The sequence below is a fragment of the Emys orbicularis genome, chromosome 5, assembly GCF_028017835.1.
Source record: "Emys orbicularis isolate rEmyOrb1 chromosome 5, rEmyOrb1.hap1, whole genome shotgun sequence".
In the NCBI taxonomy this organism is placed as follows: domain Eukaryota; kingdom Metazoa; phylum Chordata; order Testudines; family Emydidae; genus Emys; species Emys orbicularis.
Genome location: NC_088687.1, coordinates 130,508,979 through 130,531,518, shown reverse-complemented (window position 1 = coordinate 130,531,518; position 22,540 = coordinate 130,508,979).

Sequence of the window (22,540 nt, the reverse complement as noted above, 5' to 3'; positions counted from 1 at the left end):
TGCATATCAATTCCAGCTCAGCAGTCTCTCCTTGGAGTCTGTTTTTGAAGTTTTTCTGTTTTAAGATAGCCACCCGCAGGTCTGTCATAGAATGGCCAGACAGGTTAAAGTGTTCTCCCACTGGTTTTTGAGTATTATGATTCCTGATGTCAGATTTGTGTCCATTAATTCTTTTGCGTAGAGACTGTCCGGTTTGGCCAATGTACATGGCAGAGGGGCATTGCTGGCACATGATGGCATATATCACATTGGTAGATGTGCAGGTGAACGAGCCCCTGATGGTATGGCTGATGTGATTAGGCCCTATGATGATGTCACTTGAATAGATATGTGGACAGAGTTGGCATCGGGCTTTACATAAGAACATAAGAAAGGCCGTACTGGGTCAGACCAAAGGTCCATCTAGCCCAGTATCTGTCTACCGACAGTGGCCAATGCCAGGTGCCCCAGAGGGAGTGAACCTAACAGGCAATGATCAAGTGATCTCTCTCCTGCCATCCATCTCCATCCTCTGACGAACAGAGGCTAGGGACACCATTCTTACCCATCCTGGCTAATAGCCATTTATGGACTTAGCCACCATGAATTTATCCAGTCCCCTTTTAAACATTGTTATAGTCCTAGCCTTCACAACCTCCTCAGGTAAGGAGTTCCACAAGTTGACTGTGCGCTGCGTGAAGAAGAACTTCCTTTTATTTGTTTTAAACCTGCTGCCTATTAATTTCATTTGGTGACCCCTAGTTCTTGTATTATGGGAATAAGTAAATAACTTTTCCTTATCCACTTTCTCAACATCACTCATGATTTTATATACCTCTATCATGTCCCCCCTTAGTCTTCTCTTTTCCAAACTGAAGAGTCCTAGCCTCTTTAATCTTTCCTCATATGGGACCCTCTCTAAACCCTTAATCATTTTAGTTGCTCTTTTCTGAACCTTTTCTAGTGCTAGAATATCTTTTTTGAGGTGAGGAGACCACATCTGTACACAGTATTCGAGATGTGGGCGTACCATGGATTTATATAAGGGCAATAATATATTCTCAGTCTTATTCTCTATCCCCTTTTTAATGATTCCTAACATTCTGTTTGCTTTTTTGACCGCCTCTGCACACTGCGTGGACATCTTTAGAGAACTATCCACGATGACGCCAAGATCTTTTTCCTGACTCGTTGTAGCTAAATTAGCCCCCATCATGTTGTATGTATAGTTGGGGTTATTTTTTCCAATGTGCATTACTTTACATTTATCCACATTAAATTTCATTTGCTTTGTTACAAGGATAGGTTCCTGGGTCAGTGTTTTTGTTCAGTGATGTGTGGTTGCTGGTGAGTATTTGCTTTAGGTTGGGGGGTTGTCTGTAAGCGAGGACAGGTCTGTCTCCCAAGATCTGTGAGAGTAAAGGATCATCTTTCAGGATAGGTTGTAGATCTCTGATGATGCGCTGGAGAGGTTTTAGTTGGGGGCTGAAGGTGACAGATAGTGGTGTTCTGTTATTTTCTTTGTTGGCCCTGTCTTGTAGGAGGTGACTTCTGGATACTCGTCTGGCTCTGTCAATCTGTTTTTTCACTTCAGCAGGTGGGTATTGTAGTTTTAAGAATGCTTGATAGAGATCTTGTAGGTGCTTGTCTCTATCTGAGGGATTGGAGCAAATGCGGTTATATCTTAGAGCTTGGCTGTAGACAATGGATCGTGTGGTGTTCCTGGATGGAAGCTAGAGGCATGTAGGTAAGTGTAGCGGTCAGTAGGTTTCCGGTATAGGGTGGTATTTATGTGACCATCGCTTATTAGCACAGTAGTGTCCAGGAAATGGACCGCTTGTGTGGACTGATCTAGGCTGAGGTTGATGGTGGGATGGAAATTATTGAAATCATGGTGGAATCAAAAACCAGTGGGAGAACACTTTAACCTGTCTGGCCATTCTATGACAGACCTGCGGGTGGCTATCTTAAAACAGAAAAACTTCAAAAACAGACTCCAACGAGAGACTGCTGAGCTGGAATTGATATGCAAACTAGACACAATCAACACAGGATTAAATAAAGACTGGGAATGGCTGAGCCATTACAAACATTGAATCTATCTCCCCTTGTAAGTATTTTCACACTTGCTTCTTATCAAACTGTCTGTACTGAGCCATCTTGATTATCACTTCAAAAGTTTTTTTTCTCTTACTTAATTGGCCTCTCAGAGTTGGTAAGACAACTCCCACCTGTTCATGCTCTCTGTATGTGTGTGTATATATATCTTCTCAATATATGTTTCACTCTATATGCATCCGAAGAAGTGGGTTGTAGCCCACGAAAGCTTATGCTCTAATAAATTTGTTAGTCTCTAAGGTGCCACAAGTACTCCTGTTCTTTTTGTTTTTTTTAAATTACTCCTTTATTTGGCTGCTTAGTTGTTTTGCTTTACTTTTTCCTCTTCTGTGGTTTTGGCTTTTATTGAAGGAAGAGTTTCCTTCTCTTTTCTTGGATGCTGAGATGGAAGTGGTCTGATTCCAGAGAGAAGAGATTGAGTTCTGCATCTCCATGAACTCCAGTTAGTTTAGGGTTAAAAAACAAAATGAGGAGTGGAGAGGCCCCGTTGCAACATTTGTATTAGAAAAAGAATTTTACATTCTCAAAAAGTCAAGGGAAAAGTATAAATACAATTTTATTTGTAATAGGACTATACTTTGTAATAGGAATAAGTGGTTTGGTTAAAATCAGGGACAGTTCAGGTCAAAGTCAAGGCCAGCTGAGTTCTGTTTCAGCTGCTCACAGGCTTGGATGTGTTGGGAGGTGCTGTCACTCAGCAAGGGGCAGCAGCCTTGTGGGATAGCACCAGATAAGTCAACTGCACTGTTGCAGCTCCAGCACTTTCTTGCATTTCTTGTCTACACTAGAATAATACAATGAGAGTGGGCAGGAAAACAGTGCTTGGCCTTGCTCAGAGCAAAAGCAACCCACAACACTTGTGAACAGCTGCAAGCAGGTGTGTATAGACATGGTATGTTACTGGTTTACTAGGAGGTGAGAATGGTGCTGGAAACACAAAATGCTGTCATGTAGTCAGACAAGGCCTCACAAGACAAACTCTACCTCTGTCCAGCAGAAGAATTAGGATGGAAATCTGTGAGTGCTCATGGCCTTTTCAGCCCTTTACGTGGGTTATCCCTGCATGGGGGAATCTGGAACCCTTAAGGCATGCCCCAAGTAAGCAGCATGAAAGATTTCCAGGGAGAGACCTCTGGGCTAGCAAAGCAGAATCCTTCTGTGGAGTAAAAATACGATTTTTTTTTAACAGAAATATTTGGGAATAATAAGAAATCTCAAAACACTGCCTACATTTTATTTTAACTGTAGTTTAGCTTCATCTACGTATACTCATTGACTGCAGGGAGCAATTGACAACCATTTTCCAGAAGTTTAATAACCTGCAGTTTTTAACTCAAAATATTGACATATTTCCATTTAAGATAGGTAACTGCCATGGAGGTGTGAAAGACTAGACACCAATATTTGAGATTTTAAATCCAGCATTTGTAGTAACTTGACTTTGGCATTTAAAAGAATTTGTTTATGTGATTAATTACTCAAGCTAAACAAGATGACAGAGGTTTCATATAAGTAACAGCATCTAAATAAGCTTATTCAGCTTATGTTACTGTGTGTTTAGCTGATGTTCTCTTTTGTTATCATTCAGTAGCAGTAGATGCTTTATCATCTTCAGGTTTGGTATGGAATCTAAGGGGACAATGTAAAATAATACACTTTCCAGTTGCTTTAGTATGATTTATTTTCCTTAACATAGGATAAGTTTGAAAGCACCCAAGCATTTTATCTGTTACACTATATGCACCAAGGGTCATAATCCCTCCTTTTCTTCCACACTTCTGGCACTTCAGAGGGCCAATATGGTCTAGTGGAATGAGCACAGGCCTAGGAAACCCTGTTTATAATCCTGCAGCTGCCTGGGACTTGTGTTTCAACTTTAGGTAAGTAACATTAGGCCCAACACTGTGAGGTGCTGAAGCCCTCAGCTCCTACTGAAGAAAATGGAAATTGGTGCTCAGCAAGTTGCAGAATCAAGCCTTTAAGCTGCCCATGTCTCCGTTTCTCCATCTGTAAAATGGAGATAATTATACTGACCTCCTTTGAAAGGTGCTTTGGTGTTTACTGATGGAAAGTGCCATATAAGAACAAGAAATTTTGAATTATTAGTATCTATAAAGCACTTTGCAGGTGTAAATTACTCATTATAATTGGCCCAGATTATCCCTCAGAGATGCACAGATGTGGAGAACTCTACACACATGGATTTCACCACTCCCACACAGGAAGACGGCTCAGTCACCTCCACAGAACTTTCCCTTCCCCTTCTGACCCTCTGGTGTCCAGGTTATGGGCAGGGGTGGGGAGCACACACATTATCCCTTCTACTGCCCCTGTGGAACTGAATCAGAAAAGATAATATGGCTTCAGACTGTATTATTTCCATGGAACTACACCCCTCTCCCCACCCCCCATCTGCATCCTGAAGCAGCAGCTGCCAAGGAGAGTCCCCTGTAGCAATTGACTTCTGCAAGGGAAGGTGGAGGCTAGAAATGGTGTGGATACACAGACATACCATCTGGATGACCCTGGCCACCTACATTTATACCTTGGTATCTACAAGGTTTGGGGATAGAGTCTGTGGCATTTTCCACAATGAGGTAAACCCCAGCCCCTGACAAGATGATGATTTGGGGGATGCTCACAGATATTTCCTTCCCTAGAAACTCCCTACATGGGTTTTGTTGTAGGAGGGGGTGATCTAGACCATTCTTATTATGCCAATGTGAAGAATTCACAATGAAATTCAAAAGGCTCGAAATCTGAGCTTTTCCCACCCTTTTACTATGTTGCACATTTGTGAGTAAGATTTATTACCTCTGGTTGAAGATAGACTCCCTCTCCATGTAGGCCTTGGTTTTGAAAACTTACACACGGGGGGTGACTTGCTGCTGTTTTTGATGGGCCCAGGTTGGGAGCTACAGCAGCAAAGCATTGTGAGGCACCCAAGATTGCAGGGCAGGTGGACACAACCACTCACTGGTCTGGATTGCATCCCGGAATGTGATAGCCTCCTATTTACTATGCAGTTTCCTACAGGATGGATTCAACACACGCAGTACCTTTTTCTTGATGCATCTTGTTCTTTCATGAAGTCATAAACTCTGTTTGCATTCACTGCTGCCCATCTGCTGTCAGATGCGGACTGCATTGCGCCATTTAAGTAGATTAATTTTCTTGAGACGGACCTTACTACAAGTCCCTTTTCCAGCTGGGCACAATAATCAGGTTGACTTACACTAGCCAACAAGAAGTTTAATCCTCAATTCCTACATCTTCCATAAATCTGTCTACAGAGAGCCACTGCTAGAAATTCTTTGTAGTTTGTCATATTTTATAAAATCCATTGAGCCTGCCCCTAGTGTTTTGACTTTTCCTGAAGAACAGAGACTCTCTTGAGGGAAAATTTGAACCTTGGCATTTATCTTTCCATGCATTCAGATAAGCAGTTGTGATAGCTTCTCTCACAGGAATATCATTCCAAGGAGATATTTGCTTTCTCTGGACTGACAAATTTGACAGCTAAATATTGATATAATCTTGCAGTGTTAGTCAGCTGGAAGTCTGTCTGCAAACAAAGAGATAGGGCCTAGTCCTAACTCATAATAACGGCCATACTGGGTCAGACTAAAGGTCCATTTAGGCTAGTAGCCTGTCTTCCGACTGTGGCCAATGCCAGGTGCCCCAGAGGGAATGAACAGAACAGGTTATAATCAAGTGATCCATCCCCTGTCACCCATTCCCAGCTTCTGGCAAAGAGAGGCTAGGGACACCATCCCTGCCCATCCTGGCTAGTAGCCATTAATGGACCTATCCTCCATGAATTTATCTAATTCTTTTTTGAACCTATTATAGTCTTGGCCTTCACAACATCCTCTGGGAAAGAGTTCCACAGACTGACTGTGCATTGTGTGAAAAAATACTTCCTTTTGTTTGTTTTAAACCTGCTGCCTATTAATTTCATTTGGTGACCCTGAGTTCTTGTGTTATGAGAAATAGTAAACAACACTTCTTTATCTACTTTCTCTAAACCAGTCATGATTTTATGGACCTCAATCATATCCCCCCTTAGTTGTCTCTTTTCCAAGCTGAAAAGTCCCAGTCTTATTAATCTCTTCTCATACGGAAGCCATTCCATACCCCTAATCATTTTTGTTGCCCTTTTCTGAATCTTTTCCAGTTCCAATATATCTTTTTTGAGATTGGGCGATCACATCTGCACTCAGTATTCAAGATGTGGGCATACCATGGATTTATATAGAGGCTATATGATATTTTCTGTCTTATTATCTATCCCTTTCTTAATGATTCCCAACATTCTGTTCACTTTTTTGACTGCCACTGCACATTGAGTGGATGTTTTCAGAGAACTATCCACAATGACTCCAAGATCTCTTTCTTGAGTGGTAACAGCTAGTTTAGACCCAATCATTTTGTATGTATAGTTGGGATTATGTTTTTCAATGTGCATTACTTTGCATTTATCAACATTGAATTTCATCTGCCATTTTGTTGCCCAATCACCCAGATTTGAGAGATAGGTTGTAGCTCTTCGCAGTCTGCTTGGGACTTAACTATCTTGAGTAGTTTTGTTATCATCTGCAAATTTTGCCACCTCAACTCAGACAAATGTCCCACTGAAGTAAATGGGAAGCAATGTATTTTATTGCACCACCTTCTGTTGGTGAAAGAAACAAGCTTCTGAGTTCCACAGAGCTCTTCCTCAGGTCTGGGAAAGGTAACCAGAGTGTTGGTGTGTTCTGTTCTGTGGGGCTTGTTTGAAGGCCAGAAGAGGGAGGTTCAGGAAAGATTTGTTTCAGGATGTGGTCCCCTTCAAGTATGGGTTGGAATTGTTTGATGATACCCCATGTAGGGGTTCCAGTATGGGGTGGTAGGTGACAACTAGGGGTGTGCTGTCAGTGGGTTTTCCCCCCTGTATTGAAGCAAGTTCTCTCAGGCTATTTCAATGGCCCATCCATGATGCAATCTACTTCCCTGGTGGAGTGTCCTGTTTGGCGAAATGCAGTTTTGAGTGTGTTATGGTGTTTATTCTGGATTTTCTCTTCAGAGCATATTCTGTGGTATCTGAGTGCCTGGCTGTAGATATCAGAATTCTTGGTGTTTTTGGGGTGGTTACAGGATCTATGAAGGTAGGTGTGGTGATCCATTGTTTTTTTGTATATGGTAGTCTGTAGGGTTATATTGTTGAAGCTGATTATGGTATCCTGAAGTTGATGCTGTGTGGGAGTGTTTTAGAGAGTTTGATGGATGGGTGGTGGTTGTTGAAGTTATGACGGGTACTTCGGTTGTCTGTCTAGAGGATGAAAATATCGATATAGCTCAGATATATCACTGGTTTTGTGTTGCATTTTTCTAGAAATTATTCCTCAAGGAGGCCCATGAAGAGGTTGGCATATTTATTTTGAATGGTTTCTTGCAAAATGTGTTACTTAACAATCTGTTCCATCTTGTATTTACCTTTCCCAGACCTGAAGAAAAGCTCTGTGGAGGTCAAAAGCTTGTCTCTTTCACCACCATAATAAAAGATTACCCCACTCACCTTGTCTCTTTCATATCATGGGCCCAACATAGCTACAACAAACACTGCAAAAAAAGATGAGCAGAAGAGACAATGGCAGGGCTGGCTCCAGGCACCAGCGTAGCAAGTAGGTGCCTGGGGCGGCCAATGAAGAGGGGGGCGGCACGTCCGGCCGCAATTTGGCGGCGGAGCCGTCACTCCCTCTCAGAGCGAAGGACCTGCCGCCGAATTGCCGCCGATTGCAGCTTTTTTTGTGTGTGCTTGGGGCGGCAAAAACGCTAGATCCGGCCCTGGACAATGGGAGGGATTTTCAAAAGCACTTAAGAGTACAAGTGATATTGAAGGTCCCATTAGAAACTTGTGATCCTGAGTCAGTTAACCACTTTGAAAATCTTTTCCATTTTTCAGCTCTAGATTGGATTCAGTTTCAGGCTAGAATTCAGAGTCAGAGGCCAAGAATGAATCAGGTGTAGGGTTCAGGCTTCCATTCAATTGCACTGAAATCTTGCAAACTGTACTTGTAAAAATTTGGCTCAAAGTGACAGAAATCCTGTGAGATTGGATGTTTTGGCACTATTTTAGCCATCTGGGGAGGGGCTGTTCTTGTCTGTGCCCAGAAAGACAAAAGTGATCTTTTCTGGTTCTGAGTGTGTGATGGAACCAAAATAATAGGGACAGGAGGTTCTCTTTTTGGTGGGGGCAGGGTGAAAATGAACCAGGGATTCAAATCCAGACCTCCCTGAAAATTGATGGATTTAATAAGATTCAAGGTACTGACCCATCTCAAGTGAATAATGATTGCAGAGTCAGGTGCAGACATTCTAGAAGTTCTATCCCAAAACTTTAACGTTACTTTTGCTTGAGAAAGGAATGAGTAGAAACTCTGGGATTTGTCCCTTGAAGTTCAACAATAAACTCTTCTAAAAGGTATTTGTGCTTAAAATACAGTCAAAGGAAAATAATGCATAAAGTGCACTGACCTCTTTTTGATAATCCTGAATACACATCCAGTGCACGAATCAATAATTCAGCACAACAATAATCAAAGAAAGGTAACAACAAGGAGAGTTGCAGGGGTGGGGGCACAGGACCTAGCCATGCAAGACTTTGCTCACTTTTTATCATTGCCACACAACATACATAGTTAAACAACTGAGCTACAGACTTTAAAAAAAATGCCATTTCTTTTGGAACTAAACTTAAAGAGCAAAACAAAAACATCATGACCTTAGTAGCTAATACCTATTCAGCCTGGCTCTTTCCCTTCATTCTGTTAGATGGTATTGATTTCTCTAGCTCTGGTTTAGATATTTAGGTATTTTCCACAAGACAGCTTTCCTTCTCATATTTTTTAAATTTTGCCTGTCATAGGCACTTTTTTCTTGTTAACGTCAACTTTTGTATTTAAATAGGAAAATATATTGTCAAATTAATCCAAAAAACAGAACTCTGTGAATCATAAAACTGCTATAAATATTATACCATTATTTATTCTCCAAACAGACTTCAGCCTTATTAAACAGAAGCCATAAATTATCTTTTCAAATACAAAAAGAAGGTTGTTCTTCACATAAAATTGAAGCTTGATCAGGATTACTGCATTACACCTGAGCCAGATGATTTTAATTAGCAGCTCTACTGAAAGACAGGTCACTTCTTCAATCATTCCTTTAGATCCAGCATGCCCTCTGGATGCGTTAACTGAATGAAGTAGTTCGGGGGGCGGGGGGAGAGGGGAAATCGGAGCATGATTATTTTCTCCGCTGTCAGTAAGGCTGTAATCCAATGCCCACTGAAATCTTTGAGTCTCTTTCCATGGGCTCTGGATCAGGCCCTAAATCAGCAGCACATCTCAGTGGGCTGTGTTTATCTGAAAGGAAGCTATAGGGGTTGCACATTACATCAGCTCAGGAAAAGCCCTGGAGTTTAGGGGTGCACAGTTCACAGGCACCAACAGAAGTAAAAGAAGGAAGAGATCCCTCCCTCGCTTGTGTAGTCATCTATCAGCACTTAGCTATCCTGTCCTATGTGCTTATTCAGTTCCCATTGCATCTGAGCCCTTCACAATCTTGGCGTATACTTGTAATACTCCTGTGAGGTAGATAGTTACCCCTTTGCCAAATGGGGACAAAGGAAGAAAGAAATTAAAGGCCAGATTTTTAAGATGTAATGAGGCACCTAAAGATTCATGTAGGCACCCAGTGGAATTTGCAGGCATTAGAGGTCTAGCTGCATCTTTAGATGCCTAGATACCTTTAAAAATCTATTTGTAGATCATTTGCTCAAAGATCACATGCAGTCAGTGGCAGAGCAGGGAATCCCCAATACTAGGCTAGCACCCTAACCACTGACCCATCCTCCCTCTTAAGGCAAAAGGAACCTTAAAAACCAATACTTCAGGTTGAGTGGAACACTATATTCCACTAGGCAGCCTGAAGAGGAACAAAGGAGAGGGATTAACTCACAAGATGTTCTAAACCTGCAGAAGGTAGGGAACAGAACCAATTGGGTATTCTCTCTCCATCCCAGGCCTTGCGATCACCCCTGCAAACCTACTGTGAGTGGAACTGGGGAGCAGCTACTGTCCAAAACAGACACTTCTCAAGATTCCCATGGATTCTCGCCCCTTCTCCCCCAAAATCCATGCAGGAGTTAATGACGCTAAAAGCAATATTAACTCCCGAAAAATCCTCTCCACTGCTTCTGGTTCTCATACGCAGGGGATGCAGTCATCAAATCACAGCACCACCTCTGGAGGGAAGGCCTACAAACCAGTGCCCTGAGGTAGTCATTAGGACAGTCCTATAGATACTGGGAAACCGTGTAGCATGAGGAAAATGGTCTCAAGGCTGATAACCCTTCGCTCTAAGGGGATCTCTACAGATAGCCATCATGCCAGTACCACAGATGCTTTCATTTCGTTTTTCCACTCCCATGAAGGTCACGTAGGACCTGTAGTCCATCTCACCCTTGCTACAGAAGTATTTATTCCAATATACTGTCTAGGGCTTTGTTTAGTCTACTTTTAAATGGCTCAAGCAGAAGGAATATATTGCTGATATAACATTAAGTAAATGTTCCCAGTATTCAGCTGCATTTTCCTCTGTTTAATTTTATTACTCCTATTTCCATTACTGCCTTTTACCAACCTAATTCTTGGTGCATACTTGTAGACTATGATGTCCTCCTACCATTTAGCCAAGTGTTTTTAGGCTGAGTGTACTTTAGCCAAACCCAAGATAGGGCTGGATTGAGCAACCTTTCATGCATTACTTCCTGGGACTGGCAACTATTGGAACGTTATTTTTTTGTGAAAGAGGCTTTTGTTTAAAACTTTTTAAAGAGACAACAGATGTTGAACCAGCATGCTTATGTTGAGGACTTCACCCAGTTGTGGTTGAATAAAAAATACTTTTTTTTTTTTAAATGAACTCACGAGTGGCTTTTTGGAGATGGTGCCTGATGACACCCACCCACAAAGAGACCATGTAATTAAATACAAAGCTTATTTGTGTATTGAACGTGCTAGATGTGATATTCAAATGTGCAATCACATATTTCCATCAGCTGCTGGGTCTCTTCATTATGCTGAATGCAGGCAGGTTAAATTCACTCAGTTAATATGGTGACCTTTAGGATGCAGAAGGCCAGCCATGTCCAGCATTTATCATTTTAATAAATTGAATGGATCATGGCCCAAATATTTAAAAATGTTAAATTAATAAATACTTAGGGAACTAAATCCATACGTAGGCACCTAAATACTGTCAAAGTGGATTGATTTTCCAAGGTGCTGAGCACTTGCAACTCCCATGCACCTTTGAAATTCAAGCACCTTTATTTAGGTGCGTAGCTTTAGACATCCAAGAGTGAAAATTTTGACCTAATCATCCATTACTGTAGAGTATGGAACAGTGACACAGATCAGTCTCTGGCAGTACCATAATGGTTGCAAATCTAGTCTTGATCTGCAATCAGTCTGACAATGCAGTTATACAATTGTCCTATTCTCAGCTTCAGGGTTCAGTTTTCAAAAGTCCCACTTTCAAAAGAGACAGGCATTTAGGAGCTTCAGTCCCATTGTGTTATGATGTGACTTGGGCTCTTAAGTGCCTACGTCTGTTTTGAAAATGGGATTTAAGCACTCCCAAAAGCACACAGGAGCCTAGGTGGTTGTGAAAATTTTACTCCTAATCTCTATTCAGTTGTTAGGGCTAGTGTTGTGTTACATGGTTGTGAGAGTCATCTTGTGAATTGTAGAGTTGGGGGAGATTTACTGAACAGTTATAAGTTTTGCCATTTTCCCTCAACTGACTTTTGTATCCTTTACCATTACAAACCATTCACCTAGTTATAATACTACCACTCTTCAAAACTAAGGGTAATATCTGTTATGCAGATGTCATAACACAATCCCACAGTTAAAGATAAACCAATTTAATGCATTAATGATTTAAATTACCGCATAGGAGCCTAACACCAGATTCTAAATGCTGAGATACCATCTACTATATACTGTGGAGTTCGGGGCCTAATCCAATTCCCATTGAAATTAATGGAAAGTTGGTTTCAATAGGAGTTGGATCAGGCCCTAACTGAATAAGCCAACATACATCCTCTTTATATAGATGCAGTTGTTTTAGCTATTGATGATTAGAGGATTGTACTACACATCATTTACTAAGGTAATTAGACAATTTACTTGCTGCCAGCAACTGAAATCATCATCATAAGCCTAATTAGAACTAGTTCTTAGCATTAAATTGTAGACCATTTGGTCTGATTTTTAAGCTAGCTCTCAATCTAACCTCGGATATTGCCAGCACAATTCTCTGCCTGTAATGAAACGTGGGTGCAAAATTTCTGGTGCAATTATTTACATCCCAATTGCATGCACTTAGAAGTTCAGCAGCTTGATTTGCAGAGGCAAATAGACACCTGTAGTCCTGATTCCAAGTCCCTTAATCTAAGCACCAGACCATACTTTGTAACCTGCAAAGAACATTGTCAAGAAGATGGTAATGGTCTTTTTGTTAGAAGATGCTATTCCTTCTCTTGTCAAGGCAGTGAAGCATCTTAAAAAGCTAAATCTGGACTTCAGGGTCCAGGGTGCAAGTAATGCTGTAATTTCTCCAGCCAAAATGAAGGCTGTGGAAGTCTTTCCATTGATTTTAATGAGAGTTGGATCAAGCCATAAATACAACACATATCCATACACCACGAATGACAAGGAGGCTAAAAGATTTTGAGATCTTAAAGAAAGCTGTGCTGATGATGCAATGGAGCCAATTACCTAATAAACTGAAGTCTGTAGTTTCTATGAAACTTCTCCCTTTTTTTTGGACCATAGTATGCTTTCTGATTCAGGACCCATCCTTTAGAAATGTTGATTTGTGTGTCCTGTATGTTTTGCTGGCATTTTTCTTGCAACTCTGTTCAGAAACAATGATCCTAATATTCTCTCTTTTTTAAAACTTTTGATTCTCTCTTTAAAATGACTGCTGCTTTGGGAGCCATTGCTGCCTTGGAATCTGTACTTCTTGTGAAATGATGTATTGCTATTTTTGTTCCTTATTTCCTGATGTACTGGAGGATTTGTTTATGTATGGGGATTTGTTCCTGGGCACTGGATGGGGATTTAGTCTATTGAAGGAATATTTTCTGGAGTTGAGTGATATGTCGTTTAGCCATATTTCAAGCTTCCAGATTTTGAGCTTCTGCTTTTTACATAACTGACAGCTTTTTCAAATCTAGCTGTTGTTAAGTGTACTATGATGTTTTATGATGTATCTTTGCTCTGCCTGGTTCCCTTATGATGATAATCTTTTATGTGCTTCCCCTTGTGTCCTTGCTGGGCAGGACATTGGCAAAAAGGTAAGTGGGTCTTCTGTAATAATTTATTGATTTATAGTTAGTGAGCGAAAGGATTATATTCTTATAATTGAAGACTCTGTTTTGAGTCTGATACTTACATACAAACTCACAAACTGGCAATTTATACAAGCTGAGGATCTGCTCCATGCTGCTTTTGAAGTATATGCATTGAAGATTCTGTTTATTCACTATTTGAAAACATAGTGCATGTATTTCAAACTGGTTATGATTTCACATAAATAAAAACCATGGCTATGAACAAATATGGGGGGAAATTTTCAAAAGCAGATAGAGTATTTTTAAAAACAGCTGCTTGGAGCTTTAAAACTACTTAATTACCCCTTAGCTGTAGCAAAAGTTAAAGAAAAGAAAAGGTATGGATGAAACTGACTGAAAAGGTGTTGCATCATGGACTCACCATGAGTAATAGTAACATTAAAAAAAAATCAGTATCTCTCTTCACTTTAACCAAACATCAAATACCTAAATCAGAGGTTAGTACTTGTGAACAGCCCTTGAAAATTCAAAATACATACAATTATCCTCTTCAGAAAACAAAGAATAATAATAGACCCATGCACTTGACTATGTTTTTTTTAGAAGCATCATTTAATTCTATGGTGTCCTTGGTAAAGTCAGCTAATATGATCAAGTGGAATACCTAATAATATCCTCTATGCAGTCCTAAATTTGATCTAGCAGGAGCATAGATAAGATGATCCAATGTGTCTTTTCCTCTCTCTAAATACAATACTTATGTGAATATAATACTGATATATACACATACACAGACTTCATTTTGTAAAGGAACTAATGTTTGGCCAATTTTTCAATAGCACTTATCAGTAATATCCCAAACATATCAAACTGAGAGCTGAAGTGGGTAGTGACTGAAAGATAAGGCATTCAGAGCATGTAAAATTAACTAAACAAAAATGTTATGTATGACTCTAAGTAATGTTATTCTTTTTTCCTAACCCTTAAATAGAGTTACTAAATGATACTTCCAAATTTAGTTATGATATTTACAAATGGACTAAAGTGCACAATTACAGAGGGACACTGGCTAGGAATAAGGGGAGAAGCGCATAATTTAAATTCATATTGGTGCCAGCACAGAGCAAATTAACTCAGTGTTCAAAGTTTATTACTGAGGTATTTTTGGTCAAGGGGAATTCTCTTCTTTCCCTAAGAGACAGGTCCAGAGAAAGTGTATTTTAATAACATCCTCCAATTCTGGCATTCAAGCCTTCAGTAAGCAGTCAGGACAAGTCGTCCTTTCTTTTTAAAATGCTAGGAAATAAATATGCAGCTGAGTTTTGCTGGGAAAGTGATTTTCAAGATCATTTGTATGGACTTCTCAGTTTTTAAAAACAATTTAAAAAATGAATTAGTAGGTGTGCCCTGAAATATATGGTTCTTACTAGAGTCACTTAAAATCAACAGCACTGACCCCTTAACAAAAGCATCTTACGGTATGAAAAAGTTCATCATGAGATTGTCAGTTTTTATAACTAAAATCAGGAGGAGCATTTTCTAAAGATTGTCATTCTGGAGTCAGTTGTCTTATTATTCTCAAAAGAGTTCTCTCATCCTGGGATTTCCAGGGAGCTTTCCAACATCTAAGTACTTTGCTGTATAGTATCTGTCACATTGCATCCATCCCCCTGTATCTGAGTAGAGAACCATTGTACAACTGTAGAATCTGAAAAGACATGCCAAGTAGTAAGTAACCCCAAGAAAATCAGATGGATGATCATGTTTTATAGAAAATTAAAGAATTATTTTTGGCAGAAGCATACCGAAGCCTGTATAAAACTGATCTGCGCAGGGGAAGGATGAGTTCAGAGAGTAACGTCAATCCAGGGAATCACAGTTGGATGAAGACAAGCTACTGGCTTAGCAAGATTTTGATTGAAAAAAAAAACAAAAAAAACAGCAAGGAAGTATTGTAGATATTGCTAGATTCCATAGGGTCTGATTCTCAGTTACACTAAGGGTGCGTCTACACTGCAATTGAGAGGTGCATTTGCAGCACTCGTGGGCATACCCAGCATGGGTGGTGGTTTGGGCTAGCTGTCCAAGTACAACCTGCATACTCGAGCGTAACCTATGCCGCTGCCCATGCTGTCACAGCTACCCTGCTATTTTTAGTGAGCTAGCTCCATCAAAGCTACACGTGCTGCCCTCACCCTTCCTGACTGCAGTTTAGTGTGTTTAGAATCGCATCATTTCTGTGAAGAAATGTATAGAATTCAAGCCAAACAAACAAGTGAGAACCAATAATGTCAATCTGCAGGCCTGTGGGTACTTTTTATTTCTCGGTCTTTGCTTGGGAGGAAAATTCCCTACCAAATGACCTTTGGGCTCCAAAGCAGCATAGTTAGCTTAACTTTTCATGTTATGGTGCTAGTATTTAAGGGCTAAAACAGAGCTTTCACAAACAGAATGCCTGGGTTCTTTTCCAAAGGCAGTATAGGCCCTTGGGAAAGTCACTTAGGCCAAAATATTAAATCTCAGGAGTCTAATGCTAGGGCCCTAAATCCATATTTTGGGGATTAAATAAGGGTCCTGCATATTTCAGAGGTGCCAAGCACCCACACCTCCCACTGAAGCAACTGATTGTCTCTTTGATAAACTCTGCTGGAATTGTGGATGCTCAGAATCTCTAAAAATAAAGAACCCTTATTTAGGTGTCTGACTTTAGACCCCCAATGGCTTACTTTCTCTGTCCCTCTATTTGTATCTATAAAATGGAAATAAAAATTTAAAACTAAGTGAGATGAATATATTATATTATATAAGAGATTAATGTTAGGGATCTAAACCTGAAAAAAAGGGGTGGGAGATTAAAACTTTTAAGTCTGCCCTGTAGCGACACTTGAGGGGGGAAATGTATAAGAGAAGGGGAAAAGCTAATGTGTCTTTAAAAATGAGTTATCTAATTAGGGACAACAAACACTAAAATTTCTTAATCATAACTGTATAATTATTGCAGAGTTAAGGTTGTCTGGGTGCCTTAAATGAAATTCTGACCACATGGAAATCAATGAGAGTTTTGCCATTCAGTAGGGTCAGGATTTCACCCATACATACTTTAACATGTTTGGATTTTTTTTTTTAAATGCAAACTTAACTGTGAATATCCTGGGTTTGTAATACTCAGTTTGGGTATAGTTATAACATTCCTTTAATTTCTTTAATCTGAAATTACTGATATGGACTCTAAAAATTAACTCAATTTTAAAGTAGTTTTTTTTCTTTTGGACGTGTGTATGTATGTAAATTGCTTGATCCTGAGCTCTTAGAAACTTGTTGATTAAATGTAATCCATTTCATTTGCATAGTATGTGTGAAACATTGCTGCCTGGTTATCAGCTATCGGTCTCTTGTTTCCAGGCTTGTTTTTGTCACTATATTTCCTATATTTAGAGTTGCATGTTTTTTTCTTTCAACAGTTCTCTATATATCTCATTTTGCAGATTGTTTTCACCAAGATCATGAATAACTAGGTATATGATAGTCTGTTTTATAACCTGTAATCAGAACTGAAAATCATAATGATGTTGTTTGCACTATTATAGTTTAAGATTGCATCAGTCTTTCCATTTTAGGACTCTACTTTTAAGGACTGATACCTTGGGACACTGGTTTTACATTGGTGCCAAATATTTTTGCAAATTTTCAACAAGAAAGAATGTTTAATTTTTAAAGTTGAAACAGTTCCATGATCTCAGAAAAAAACCCTCTCTCCTGTAACAAAAAAATTTCCCTGATTTTACACCTCTTACTGCACTAATCATACTTTAGCCAAGGAAGGTTAGATGGGATTCCTTTCAAAGCCCTGTAGTGCTGGTCCTATAGGAGATGAAAGGATTAACTAGAGAGTGACTGAAAGTACTTCCTTTTCCTGGGAGCATAATGTGTTGCCTCCGAATAGCTCCAAGGTTTTTCCTGCCCTGAGGAACAAAAGAATCAAACCTCAATCTTTCATGTTGAAGAGCATTAATGATAGGACCACTGTCTCACATACACTGTCATCTGAAATGTTCTAGACCTTGGGCCGGATTCATACCAGGGTCTTCTTCTAGCAGAGCTTCTGGCAGAAGACCCCAGTAGCAGGAAACCCTCCAGGTGAGGAGGTTGCATGGGTGTAGAGTGACCAGACAGCAAGTGTAAAAAATCAGGACAGGGGATGGGGGGTAATTAATAGGTGCCTATATAAGAAAAAGCCCCCCCAAATCAGGACTGTCCCTATAAAATCGGGACATCAGGTCACCCTACATGGGGGAAATGCAGCAACAACTCCAATCTGCTGGGGCTGGAGTGCTAAAGGGATGGCAAGGCCTGAAAAGAAAACCTGGTAGGGTGTCTAAGAGATGTTGAGAGGTAGCCCTGCATCAGCACATCTTCCACTTGTGGGACATCTATGCAACCTAGATTGTAAATCAAAGTTGCCCTCCCAGCAAACCATTAACCAGAAAATGTTGGAAGCAGTACTGCCTGCCTTCTCCTGTTCCTTCTATGCCTTTAGCAGAATAGATCCACAGTATAATTTCACTAAAAGTAAGCCCCCCAAACTCCCAAGCCTTGTGTCATTTGCCTAGTAGGCTTATTTAAATTCAGCACATAAGAAGCAAAGCCACAAACAAAGACCAGTTTCTACCCATTCAACTAACCCTCTCCCTCTGCAATGCTGCTGATATTGATGATCTCACCACTTAGCCTTCAGCTATTCTTGACCTTTCAGATGTTTGCTGTGCTTTAGGCCATTCTAACTAGTTTAAAGCAGGGGTCCCCAACGCGGTGCCCGCGGGCACCATGGCGCCCGCCGGGGCGTCTAAGTGCGCCCGCCTACTGGCCGGTGGACGAGCATCCGCCGAAATGCTGCCGAGAAGCAGCAGCATCCAGAGGCGTCGCCGCCAATTTTCGGCGGCATTTCGGCGGCGACGCCTATTGACATTGCCGCTTTCGGCGGCATTTTGGCGGATGCTCGTCCGCTGCCACGGTCCTCCGTGGCTCGTCGTCTGGCACCCGCCAGACGAAAAAGGTTGTGGACCACTGGTTTAAAGTATCCAAAATTTAAAATGGTTGGTAGGGCATCAGCTTGAGGCTCGGGAGGCATAGTTTCAATTTCCTGCTCCACCCCAGACTTCCTGTAAAATGAGGACAATAGCACTGTCCTACCTCAGCAGGTCATTGTGAGGATTAAATACATTACATTCTGAGGCTCTCAAATAACGCAGTAACAGGGGCCATATAAGTGTGATAGATATAAATCTCATCTGAAGCTTCATCCAAACTGCATGAGCCCCTTGGGTTGGAAAATTAGGCAGAAACCTTGTGAGAATAGACTTTCTCCTGAGATTTCCAGCATTTTTACTTCTGGTACCAGATGGAAATACAACAAGACAGACTCTTGATATTTCGGCACTTCCAATTCTGGTCCCGTCTGGACAGGGAGTATGACAGTTCATGTTTTTTCCAATCAATGTGACCATCTCTCTTCACCACTTTAATGAAATACTTGGTTTATAAAGCCCACATGATTTTTATAAAAGAAGTAATGATGCTGCTATGTAACATGTGAGTTTGCCCACGGAGAGAGCCATATCCTGATGTCAATTTTTATGCACATTCCCACTGAATGCAATGACAGTAAAAGCACAAATCAGTCAATAGCAGAATACTGCATAACCTTCTATGGATTTTCTCCAACTCTCTGTGTAGCACGACTGAAGTTAACATATAGGGAACATCTACTGCGTTTGAACTAGATACCTTAGAACTAGGTTCTTTAGAAATGCAGACACACAGAATGGGAATGGGAGTTGCAAGTAGTTTATAGCCCTACAGCTGTAACACTGCTTAATGTAACTGATCAGTTAGGTATCAGAGGGGTAGCCGTGTTAGTCTGAATCTGTAAAAAGCAACAGAGGGTCCTGTGGCACCTTTAAGACTAACAGAAGTATTGGGAGCATAAGCTTTCGTGGGTAAGAACCTCACTTCTTCAGATGCAAGTCAATACTTCTGATCAGTTAGAGCACTAATAAAGATGACAGATAGATGCAGATGCAGTGGGCCAGATGCAGTAGGCCAGATACACCAGAACAATACTGTGTATTTGCTATATTTGTTTGGTTTGTGAAAATCTGGGGTCTGATTCTCCTCTCTCTAAATTTTACAGTGATGAGATTATCAAATGGGGCAGATCCTCAGGTATAAGCCAGTCACTTTGCACTGCTCCAGGGGTGCACCTCAACCCTAAAGCCAGCAGATACAGCCCCTTCAGATTTGTCTTGTGTAGGTGGGTCCTCAGGCAGCTTAGAGCTGCCATAACAGTTCCTGTACCGCACTTCTCCCTGTCTTCTGTAACAGGTTCTTGGGTACGTCTTCACTACCCGCCGTATCGGCGGGTAGCAATCGATTTATCCGGGATCGATATATCGCGTCTCATTAAGACACGATATCGATCCCCGAACGCGCTCACCGTTGACTCCGGAACTCCACCAGCGCGAGCGGCGGTAGCGCAGTCGACGGGGGAGCCGCGGCCGTCGATCCCGTGCGGTCTGGACCCCAGGTAATTCGATCCAAGATACTTCGACTTCAGCTACGCTATTCGCGTAGCTGAAGTTGCGTATCTTGGATTGATCCCCCCCCAGTGTAGACCAGCCCTTAGTAGCTAGCACAGGTGGTAGCAGTCTCGTGTGTTTGCTTCATCCTACACCAGGAATGCAGGGCACTAGAGACAGTGTTGACACATGATGACATGCGCGAGATTGATGCGAGTGATTTAGGTGATGAACTGAAAGCCCTTTCAAGATACATTTCAGCAGGATCAATTCCAAAGGCTGTTCTGGAATATATGTGCACAAATAAGATGACCACCCTCTTTCCAAATGCTTTTGTTGCTCTGCGCATACTTCTAACACTTCCTGTAACAGCTGCCAGTGGAGAACCTAGCTTCTCCAAGCTGAAGTTAATAAAAACACATCTACGCTCCACAATGACAAAGGCGAGGCTGGTCGGCCTTGCAACCATCTCAATAGAGCATAAGCTGGCCCAGACTGTGGACCTTCAGGAAGCAGTTCAAATCTTTGGAACCAAGAAGGCATGGAAAGCACCACTTTGATTATTCAAACCGATAAAAATGCCAGTGTTTACTATGCAGACAAGAAAAGTTAAATTTGCTGTTCAGGCGTTTGAAAGTTAAGTGTTACTTAACTTAAAATGCCTTGTTCAAAAATTTTAGTTCTCCTTTATTGGGGTAGGTAGCAGAGCAGTACCATGAGAGGAGAAGAACAGGACAAAGGCAGAATTGAGACCTTTCAAAGTTTTGGCCCAAGCGAGGGAGCATGGGGACGTCATTTGAGCTCCCTGCCTCAGGTACCAAAATGTTGTGGGCCGGCCCTGAATACCAGCCACACAGGAGATGCCTCCACACCCTACGAATCACAGAAAGGGTCTCTGGCCCCACAGTTGAAGTAGGCTGGGGGTCAGGTCAGAAGATCCACAGAATCACTTTGGCAGTGCTCCAGTAAACTCCTGACCCCATGCAACTGGTGCAGAGGCACTGTGGCCACTCTTCCAGCTCCTAGACTGGAGTAGCTACTCTAAGGGACTGTGCAGCAGCCCTGCACTCTAATTCTGGGTTGGACTTTGCTAGCTGCACTGCACTCCACGTGAATAGATCGTGAGCACCGGGGCTGTATGCAGATGGTGCTGATTTCACCCTAAAATAAAGAATACTCGCCTGAGTAAAGCTTTGCAGAGGAAGGCCCTTAATAAGAGTCTTTTTTTTTTTCTTTCACGTGTAAAGTTTGCAAACCCTTGGGAAGGTGACCCAATCTAAGCAGAGAGCTCAGAAACATTTGGGGATAGATTCTGTACTTCCCCTGTAGTTTATTGGTGAATTAATTCTAATATATTCAAATTACATCATGAAGTGTAATGTAAAAATATTTCACAAAGGGTATCTTAATAGGGAGTGAAAATCTGATGAACAGTAGTAATTCAGAGAAGGAACCCTCGGTCTATCTCCTGTTTATTTGGAAACATTCTTGCCTTAAAAACCCATAAATATATTAGTGTTTTTATGGCTCAACATCTTTATTTTGAAGATTTTTATTATTCTCTTACAATAAACATAGATTTACAAATGTTTTAAGCTAAAATGGATCATTTACTACCAACAGTGCTTCAGGCACATCATTGATTAATCCAAGTGTGATAAAACAACCTCGTTTTTATTATTCTCTTAAAGTCTGAGTAAAATCTGCATACTTGGAAACAATGAAGCAATAGCTTGGTCCAGAGCTATTGGAGTATGAATTATTCAAGTCTAGGTTTTTTTCTTTTACATTCATGAATCCCCAGAATGCTTTTGTAAAATATATTAGTGCAAGCCGTGTTTTTAATTATTAAAGAAAAAACAAATCAGAAGGCGCTGTATATGTGAAGGGGGTCAATGTTTTATTTGTCTTCATTTTAGAAGAAGTATGAATCTCCTTTGAAGTAAGTTATTCAATATTTGCAGTATATTTTAAAGTTGTGGTCCACTGAGAAAGAGTACAGTTTTCATAGCAATGTTCCTCATTTCAAATCAGTTTTGCAAATAAACCTCTTCTTACATCCTGTTAGACTGGAAATACCCAAGATATACCCATTCAAGAGCAGCACTGGCAACTTACCAGAAGCCTGTGGGCCACAACTCATTTTGAATAAATGCAGCCAACTGCCAGAGTAGAAATCTTATGTGCATGTGTTCTCCAGAACAAGGTTCACGCAGCTAAATTAAGTTAAATGCTTAACTTGATTGCACAGACATTTGTGAACAGGTCCATAGCCTTAACTGCTGCAAAATGGCATAGAGGTACTTTGTAGAACAGGTCAAAAAAAGCAAACACACACAACAATCAATCTACTCCTGGATCCTATTATTTGTACTTAGTGCCTTCTCCAGCAATACCTATACAGCTTAGTGGTGCTTTCGATCAACCCCAGGGATTGAACTGAGAAAACATGGTTCAGTGG